The sequence below is a fragment of the Pinus tabuliformis genome, chromosome 2_1 (assembly GCF_031772625.1).
Source record: "Pinus tabuliformis cultivar Carrire ecotype Pingquan chromosome 2_1, CPIR1, whole genome shotgun sequence".
Classification (NCBI taxonomy): domain Eukaryota; kingdom Viridiplantae; phylum Streptophyta; class Pinopsida; order Pinales; family Pinaceae; genus Pinus; species Pinus tabuliformis.
In genome coordinates this window covers 786080112-786090665 of record NC_142299.1, presented here as the reverse complement: position 1 = coordinate 786090665, position 10554 = coordinate 786080112, and the positions used below count along the sequence as shown (strand labels likewise).

Below are 10554 nucleotides of genomic sequence, written 5' to 3'. Positions count from 1 at the left end.
ATTTATCTTTCAGAGATGCATGAGATTTCTTAGGCTTACCTGATCTTGATGCCCCTTTCTATGATGCTTTCTTTGATTTGACAATCCTCTCAGGGTCAGGCACTGGTTCAGCTAGTGATTTCTGAGGATTTCTTTGAGTATGTCTTACAAACTGAGCTAGAACTTCAATGTGAAGTCGCCAAATGTTGGTCTTTCTCCAGTGGAGTCGCCAGATAGATGATTACAACTAGAAATGTGCCCAGACCTTGTCTATCATCAAAATATGGAACTGTGTCATTCTCCCAGGGAAGCTAAGCTTCAATCTCCTCTCCCCGGAAATGGCGTCAATTAATGTTATCACCCCAAGAAACTCTCCTAGGTTGTATATCAGAGATGCTCAGGAACATTACAAACTCAACAAAAATGTTGGAAAATGGTGGATAAATGGAAAGAATGATGCATATTCAAGCCAGATAACCACTTCTACTATGATTAACCCTAGACATGGGTGAACACCCCCAGACTACAAGGCTTTAGACCACAAATTACTCAAAGTTTGAGGAACAGGTGAAGATGGAGAATACTGACCACACCAGCAGATGCACAGGACCTTGTGATGGCCGGTGGCAACCAATTAAAAGGTATGTAAATCTATTTCCTAATGCACAGACAGGATGACAGCTCTCTGGCATTAAAATAATAGAAACCTGCATACACATTCAATGATACATACTAGATCCTAACACAAAGGTGGGATGACAGCCCCTCTAATGCTAAACATCAAGAGCACATGAAAAATGCATAACAGGCACAACCTGGAACAAAGAAGAAGTGAAAAATGAGCAATTAACAACAAAAGAAGCTTGCATTAGCTGAAAATGAAGACCAGACGCTGCAAGTATCACAGTAGTTACAGCCTCCAGAAGTTGAACCTTACATCAAAATAACATCCATCAACCCTCATTACATTTTGTTTTTGGGTATATATGGAGGTTGATTACAAAAATATCTGCTATTCTATGCGTGGAGGGGTCATAACTGACCACCAACCACATTAACTGTTTGATATGGATCTCTGCTACAATAAGTGTTCTTTAATGAACAAGAGTATGGCAGTGACGACGGTGATGGTGAACATGTGGTCCATTACCCACGATCCGGAGATCTCGGAACGTCCCCATCAATTACGCCCACAGAGGTTTCTCCCATCGGAAGGCAGACAACATGTGGATGTCCGAGGAAACGACTTGTGGCTTGCACCTTTTGGTGTCGGTTGTCACATGTGCCCGGGCAAGGCTCTGGGTCTCCGGACCATTCATCTATGGGTTGCTAAACTGTTTCATCATTTCGCATGGGTGTCTTCTCCTAACCATCCGGTGGACTTGACAGAGAAGCTTAAACTATCATGTGAAATGGAAACGCCCCTTACAGCCATACCTGTGAGTAGGATCCCACTTCCTTCAACTTAACAACAATTCCGTGCCGCTATACTGTGTCTTAATTCGCTCATGATTGCATATATGAAGGGAGCTTTTATTGTATTTTTCCCTGCTCACAACCACCAACTTATATATAAAACAACGTTTTCTTTGTAATTATTCCCTTATTACAGCCACAACCTTACACATAGAAACAACGTTTCCTAATTCATTTTCTCGTATATGACTAAGAAATTTCGATTTTGTACGGACAATATTAAAACTTTGGAGTTATTTCGATTTTGTATAGATGATTTTAAGATATTAAAAGGCCCGGTATAATTATTGTAATTTCCATTTTGTACAGATGATTTTAAGATATTAAAAGGCTTGGTATAATTATTGTAATTTTAAAGGATGTTTGGGTTAGAATCTAATAAAACAATTTGCGATAAAATTTTGATTTTTAATTATTTAAAATAAGTATAATTTTTAATTATTTAAAAATTATTTTTATTTTAAATTAATCAATTAATTAAATATTTTTAAAAAATAAAATATTTTAAAATTTAAAACTCAAATTTATAATTCTAACGCAACTTTATAAAATTTTAAACAAATTTAACTTAAAAATATAAACAAAACAAACCACTAGAAATAAAAACAATAACAATCAGAGTAAGATGAAAACCCATATCTTGATGAAATGGGTTTCGTTTTCTAATAGTATTGTTATTTGATTGTTATTTTTTATTTCATTGATACATTATGAAATTATAATATTTTATCTTTAAATTAATAAAATAATATAAAAATATACTTATTTATTAATTGTGTTTTCTAAAATTGAATTTTATTAATTTAAAGGAACAAGTTGTATCATGAAATCAGATACATCAAAGTATATTTATTATATTTCTGGTTTCAAACGTTAGGATGATTTATGAGTTTTTTTTTTTCTTGAAAACATCTATTTATTTTAGTGAGCAATCTATTACAACTAAAGATAATGTTGTTTTTTAATATTTTTGAGAAAGTATTATAGCAACTAGATCAGCCAAATTTGATAGCTTTTTCTCATTATTTGAATAATCAAACTTATGGTTGCATTTAGGCCTGCTAATTACAGGTGCAATTATGGCTAAAGTTTTCTCATTCTCCTTTGCCAAAATACTTTCCTCTAGTTAGGGGTGAACCAATGCTACTAGGGTTGCATTGTAATTTGAGAGGCTTAGCTATTAGGAGAGGTATTTTTTTGTTGGGAGTTGTTCTTCTTTTGACTTGCAAAAATCTCTATATCTGATGCTACCTTCAAATCTCTCCATCCACACTAGCTTCTCTTCAAATCTTCATTACAAAACGCCCCTTTTGAAGAGGGACATGCATTCGCAAGGTGCCCAAGGTGTTGGCAATTTCTACACCTAAAAGTCATGTTTTCATAGTCCAATGGTTGGGTACATGCCTTATCCTCCCACTTGAGGACAATTTTATCTAGTAAACCTTCACTGAAGTCCACTTCCATGCATATGTAGATGAAACTTAGAAATATTTTGTCAATCTTTTCTATCTACTTTTATGAAGCAACCTAGAGAGTCACCAACATTCTCTAGGATCTCTCGCCAACTCCATTGAAGAGGAAATTTTGGAAGTCTAATCCAAATAGGAATAGGCAAGGTCTTCATGGTAGGAGGATTAAACTCTAAAAACCATGTTGAATGAAGAGACCATCCCAGCCCCAAAATGAGGGCCCCTAATAAAAAATATTATTTCAGTCTTCTAGATCTTTGAAGAAAACCAAGAAATATCCTTTCAAGAAAAATAACAAATCTATATTCTGGGACCAGTTCTAGTACACCTAATCCTCGAGGGTAAATGTCGAGGTCAAAAGATGTTAAAACAACATATAATCCCTCATCTTTTAAAATATGTTGTTCTCTTATTAATGATGACATTCACAATTTCAAGTTCCTCACAAGTTCACCTGCCTCCCACACTTCGCCATTTTTTCAAAAATCCTCCCAACTGGGAAACTCACTTTCACCAGACCCTGCATGAACTGCGCACTACACAATCTCAACCCTCAGTGATGCAACCCTGCTACCTAGAACTGCATAGTGTGTAGTCACTATTCCCCTGAGAAGTTGAACTGCACAATTCCAGAGCTGTGCAAACTGCCTTCATCCCCATAATTGCGCAATAGCTTCTCCTTCTTCTTCCGCTTCAATGGAGGAAATTCTAGAATGGTTCAAGAAGCCTACAATGAAGACCCACTCCTTCAATCTACAAGAGGATGTCACCATTCACAACTCTAATATCAAGGTCGATATAGATTTTTGTTATCCTCTATCTTATTCACATCATGACTCTTTGTACCATGACTCGCTTGGTTAATTTGCTTCACCAGCCAATTTTTCACATTCTCTTGGTTCTCAAGCTACTGGCTCAAAATTGTGACCAGGTACAAGGCAGTCACGTTATGCAGGAAAATCAGCAGAAAGGTGAGGACATTATCAATTTTTCCTCTATGTTTCGAAATATTTCATGTAAAAATAATGAGTTTCCATTATTAAACGATTCTCAACCTTTTAATATCGGTGGAAAATCTAGTACAATTAATCCTTCCAATCAACCCCTAGGCTTGGGCAGTGATCATTCCAATGATGATAATTCTATTTCTTTTTGTCGTGAAGAATGCCCAAGCACATCATATGATCTTGTGGTTCCTCATGAAGATTTTAGTTTGGATCTAGAATTTTCTTCGATCAAAGAAGGTGTTCATATCGAAACTTCCCCTTCACCTCACTATCCTTTTTGTCCTACCCATTCATAACACATTCACTTGAGATGAGGATACTCCATGTTCTTTTGTTTCTTCGTCCGATGAGTCCTTGATTGACACAAGGTGGTGAGGTTGTCCATGATGAAATTGAAAACAGTCAAATCGTAGAAAATTGTTCCCCACCCCTCATCATCTCTTCTTTTGCATGAAGACAACTCTTCAATTCTTCTTGCTCATGAGATCTCACCAATTCATTTTTCCTTGAATGAGCTATCAGAAGGGCCTCTTCAATTGAGTAATCTGATTGTTGTTGAAGCTGAAAAAATTGGTGAAACTTCTGACAGAGATAGTTTCCATTCGGAGAGAAGTTTTGGAATTAGCAATAGAAGCCACCCTCAAACAATGCATGATCCGGTTCAAGCTTCAAAATGTGATGCTACAATCCTGGAAAGTTCCAGGACATACCAGGGAGTCGAGGCACGTCAACTTCCATTGATGGTTATGTCAGGATCTCGTGACTCTAGTAAGCCCCCCAAACTAAATCAGATCTGGTTTCACTCACTGTGGATTTATGTGTTAAAAATTTTTGGTATTTTGGGTGTGATCTTTCAAATTTTCAATACTTTAATGCTAACCGAATTCAAGAATCTGTTACAATTCATTTGTCTTCATGCAAATCTCTCACATAAAACTAAGTTTGGGAACATACATCTCTCATGAAGTAACGAAATTGTGAAGTTGATCATCTCAAGGACTATCTTTGCCTGCAAGAATCATACTTATCGAATTTCTCCCTTAATGGTTAGATCCCCGGTCTTCTTGTGAATCTTGTATTGCAATTTTGTCCTTTTATCACACCAGAAATCTCCTTGAGTGATAATGAATGCACAAGTTGTCACCCGAATGAAGTTTGTCTCCATTCACCATGCCTCAACTGGTCTCATGCATTTGTGGTGCTAGCATCCCTTTTAAAATCTTTTGATGACTATGATGCTTGTACAACTAATCACCAGTTGCAGGAAAGCGGTCTGGCATATCTGGCTCGCAAGGAACTTGTTTCGATTTTTCAGAGTATTCGCAAGATTGTTCAAATTGATTTTTTTCTGTTTATTACAAACTGCGAACCTAATGCTTCTATTAGCTCATTTAATCATTTCTCTATCTTGGGTAAGTTTCATTCAGCTTATCATTTTCCCATCATCACATCTAATGAAAGTTGATTGACACTCCTTGATATTCATTGTTTAACATCTCTCTGTTCAGATTTTTGTCAAGCAGGTGAGGGACTTTAGCCTCCATTGATGGTTATGGTAGGTTCTCACTATCTTGGCATGACTTCCGAGAATGATCAGATCTATTTTCCCTTATCAGATTCCCATCATGATCTTGCTCTCGAATCGAAAATTAATATTTTCAAAGATCATGAAGCTTTCAAGAGGGCCATCATGAATTTTATGATCCAATCGTTGAATGGTTGGAACAATCCCACTGAGAAATCTCTGTTGTAGAAAGAAAGTTTCAATCCTTCCTTGCGCTTCCTAAGAATCTTGGTGTAGATGAAAACATATCCTAAAAAGGCTTCCGAGATTTGTTTAAAAATGGTATTCATCAAAAGGTAAGCATGTGGATTGGATTAAATTAGTAGTTGTGGCACATCTTTCTGCCCACAAGCAGGACCTTCTGTTTCTTATGCAGGATTTTCAAGTTTTTGTATCTTTTGATGCACATTACTTTATATATGTTTTAATCATTCATATAATTGTGGATTCAGGTCGGAAACAATCATGGTGGCTTCACTGGAAATTTCATTTTACATGACCTTGACCTTCTAACTATTAGGTTAGGAGTAGGATTAGTTGCATAGTTAACTTTCCCTTTCCTGCACTCATTCTGCACTCGTTTTCTGTAGTCCATCCTCATTTCCTTGTTTTTATTTTACATCATGTTTGCTTTAGTCATTTTGTTCTCTTGTCTTTCGATTTTGTTTCTTGGTTTTATGTTTCCTTTCTTTTTTCTTTATTTCTTCCTTGTTGAGTTTTCCTTTTGGTTTTCATCATATACGAATAAGTGTTGTGTCTTCCTTCTTTGTGGCTTCCAAGTGTGTATGTGGTTGAAGTTCAAAGAGTCTTGTGACACTTCAACATTTGGCCAATCCTGTGTCCGGCTTCCTTGTAATTGGTTGTATCTTTTCGCTGATGAAGTTCTGACATAAAATATGATCCGTCCGTAAGGAGAACTTTGATCCTATTATCACCCCAAGAAACTCTCCTAGGTTGTAGCTTGGATATGCTCGGGAACATTACAAACTCAACTTAATGTTGGAAATGGATGAATGGAAGGAATGATGCTTTTTCAAGCTAGATAACCACTTATACTATGCTTAACTCTAGACATGCGTGAACAGCCCCAGACTACAAGGCTTTAGATCACCAATTACTCACAGTTCAAAGATTGGGTGAATATGGAGAATACTGACAACACCAGTAGATGCATAAGACCTTGTGATGGACGGTTGCAACCAGTAAAGAGGTCTGCAAATCTAATTCCCTAGTGTACAGACAGGATGACAGCTCTCTGTCACTAAGTGAAAAGAAACCTAATTAACACATTCACTGATACATGCAAGATTTAAACACAGAGGTAGGATGACAGCTCCTCTAATGCTAAACATCAAGAGTTCAGGAAAACTGCATATCAGGCACAGCCTAGAACAGAATAGAAATGGAAAGTGAGCAATTAATAGCAAAAGAAGCTTGTATTAGCTGAAAATGAAGACGAGACGTTGCAAGTATCAAAGTAGTTACAGTCTCCAGAAGTTGAACCTTACATCAAAAAGACAACCATCAACCCTGATTACATCTTGTTTTTGGGTATACATAGAGTTTCATTACAAAGGCACTCGACCATTCTAAGTATGGAGGGGTCATAATTAACCACCAATCGCTTTAACTACCTAATGGAATCTGAGTGCGATTGCTTGTTGTAGTGGATGAATTTGATCTTCTTGGGTGCTCTGTTGTCTTCTCAGGTGGCTGGAGTGTCATATGGGATGAAGTCCCATAACTGTTAAATGCATTTGACTGTTCATGCTCTATCCTTTTCCTTCTCGGCCATACTATCTATTGAATGCGGTTGTTGAGGAGGAAATGCACTTGGTACTAAAAATTGGTCATCTTCATCCTTCCGAGAGCATGGAACGGTTAAGGCATGTGGAATTTTCAGTGGGTGGAATAGCTGTTTGGAGGGGTAAGACTGGTCGTCGGATTAAGGGGATAGACAGCGAGGACGAGTCCACGGGGATATCAGAGGAGGCGAGAGTAGAATGATCGGGGGTCGTTGGATCTCGGGTGAGCAGATCCAACGGTCATTGAGCGATGGAAGCGTACTAAAGTTGGTAGGCGCGGGCGGGTGGGAGGCGGTATTGATCGCACTCGAGTTTGGCGTTAGGCAGTAAAAGGGTACGGTGTGCGATCCCATTCAGCACGTGACACGTGGTGGTAAGGAGAGAGGAAAAACACCCTCCATCGAGCATTAACACGACGTTAATTTGTGGGCGCGGGGAGAGCGGATGTCGTCCGATCGCGACGAAGATGATCAGACGGCAGGGAAGCGATTGCACAGATTTTCCATTGGACGTGATGGGGAGCCATTGAATCGAGCACAGCGATTTATGACGGAGGAGTGATCGAGCGAAACGGAAGTCATCAGATTGGGTTTTTTGGTATTTTTTTGGTATTTGCGTATAGATCGTGCCGCAACATCGCATCAGCGGAAGCCGAGGGGTGCAGCCTTGATACACACATGGATGCGATTTGTGATAAGACCGATGAAAGGAAAATGAGTGGTGCGAGGGAAAGAGAAAGTGACCTTTATGAGTCTCTTTTGGGTATGACCATGGACGAAGCTCACTTCCGGCCTTTAGAAATCAAAGATATGTAGCAGGGCTAACATTGGCTCCTTTTGGGGATGAGATCCTCTCTGTGAGGTCTCAAGAACTGTAGACTGTTGCCTTCCCTGTGAAAACCAGATTAACAAAATTTCCTAGTGTTCCATTGGGCATGGAGTCTAATTAAGCTTACACCTAATACTAATAAAACAACATATTTAAAAATTTAAGGCCCAAAGACCTTAAATAACATAAGCTTTTAGAAAACACCCATTAATTGGGCCATCAAAAACTGCCTCCCCTTCCATACTTCGCAGTATGAAGGTATTATTTCCTTGGATTTGCAAAATGATAAAAGACCCTGTCTAAAAAGCATCAAACTTCCCATGGTTACCTTTCTTCTCTTTTAGTGCATCCCACTTAAGAACCAAGTCTCCAACCTGAAAACTGTTTGTTTCTGTCCTTCTATCAAAAGCTTCCTTGATCTTCTTTTGATGTGCTGCAGACCTTTCAACCAGCTGCTCTCTGATTTGATGTACCTCTGCTAAATCAGTGATCATTTTTACCATGTCCTCCTCCTCGTTCCACTCTTCTTGCAAGAACTTTGCCACAGGGAGGGTTAATTGAATTGGGAATACAGCTCCAGTGCCATATACCAACTTGAATGGGGAATTCCCTATGGATTTCTTGGTGGTTACTCTATCAACCCATAGTGCATACTTGAGTTTAGAATCCCAATTCTTTTTGTTGTCTTCCAACAGCTTTTTAATTATCCTTATTAGGCTTTTGTTGGAAGATTCTACTAGACCATTGCCTTGAGGGTAATATGAGGTGGAATGAACCAGTTTGATGCCCATTGAATCACACATATCCACCAATTCCTTCGCCCTGAAGGTTGTTACATTGTCTGTGACTAGTTTATATGGACAACCAAATCTAGTGAAGATATTCTCTGTCAAGAACCTCATGACCACATGATCATCAACCTTTCTGGTAGGGATTGCTTCAATCCATTTAGCCCTTCTTCCATCAGCATTAGTCTGTGTTAGAACATCTTTTATTGAAGCAGAGGGTACATATGCAATTATCTTGGAATGCAGAATGTAAATTCTGAAAGCTTTCAAAGACTTGATAAGAGCATATCCTTGTTTTTCAATGATATCATACTTCAGCTCAGCATCCCTTAATGTCTTGTTGAAAAAAGCCACTAGATGCTCTGAGCCTTCTTCACCTTCTTGCAATAAAACTGCTACAAGGGTGTCATTAGAGGCAAATGAAAATATACGGAACTCTTTGCTGTAATCTAGACTTCTTAAAGTGGGAGCTTCCATAATAGCTTTCTTAATGGACTCAAAGGATCTTGTCCATTTGATCTCTAACCCCTTTCTCAACATGGAGGCAATATGCTTTACAAGTTCTGCAAAATTTGGGATAAACCTCCTTACAAAATTTATCTTGACCAGAAAGGACTGAATATCTTTCTTTGATCTTGGGACAAACAAGGTGTATTGCTCTTACTCTTTCTGGGTCAATTCGGACACCTGCAGTAGAAACTACGTGTCCTAACAACTTGCCTTCTTCTAAAGACAACTGTGATTTTTTAGGGTTGACTGAAATCCCAAACCTTCTGCACTTCAGGAACACCCTTTTCAAATGCTGCAAATGGTCATGATGGCTGTTGGAGTACACTATTATATCGTCTAGGTAGATAAGGACAAAATTATCCTTCTCTCCCACAAATGCTATATCCATAGCTCTCTAAAAGGTGGCTCCAGCATTCATCAACCCAAAAGGCATCTTGGAATACATAAAAGTGCCCCAAGGAGTGGTGAATGCAGTCTTTTCTTGGTCATCTGGATGTACAACAACCTGATTATACCCTAAAATTCCATCCAGGAAAGACATTACTTGGCCTCTGAGACCTTCTGCAGCAAATGTTCCATCTTGGGTAAAGGATAATTGTCTTTTTTAGAACATTTTTTTAAGTTTCTGAAATCAACGTAGAACCTGATTTCTCCACTTTTCTTCCTCACCACTACCAAATTGGCTACCCATTTTGAATATCTGAGAGGGACTATAATTTTGGCAGCTAATAACTTCTTGATTTATTTTTCAATTAGAGGAAGGAGCAAAGGATTTATTGGTCTCAGCTTCTGCTTAAAAGGGATGGTGTCTTTCTCTAAAGGAATTTTATGCTGGATTATCTTTTTGTCATATGTTCAGGTCACTATATTCCTAGGAAAAGACATCAGCAAATTGCTTCATTAAATTGCAGTATTCAGAACTCTGGGCAGCAGACAGATGAGTGGATAGATTTATGTATATTGGTTGATCTGGACTCCCTATATTATGCTTACAGACTGAAGATTGGTCTTCTTTTTGGGCAGCCTTATAAGGCACATCATTTTGGTCAAACAGCTTTTCTAACGGAACCATACCCTTAGGTATATGATTGCTGGGCAATTGGACAATGCTATCCTTACCAATTCTGT

General features: G+C 38.3%; 1 pseudogene; it reads left to right on the top strand.

Annotated features, from left to right (window-relative positions):
- Positions 1-1088: 1088 nt before the first annotated feature.
- On the top strand, positions 1089-1448 carry LOC149202935 (cytochrome P450 78A4 pseudogene; annotated as a pseudogene).
- Positions 1449-10554: the final 9106 nt, after the last annotated feature.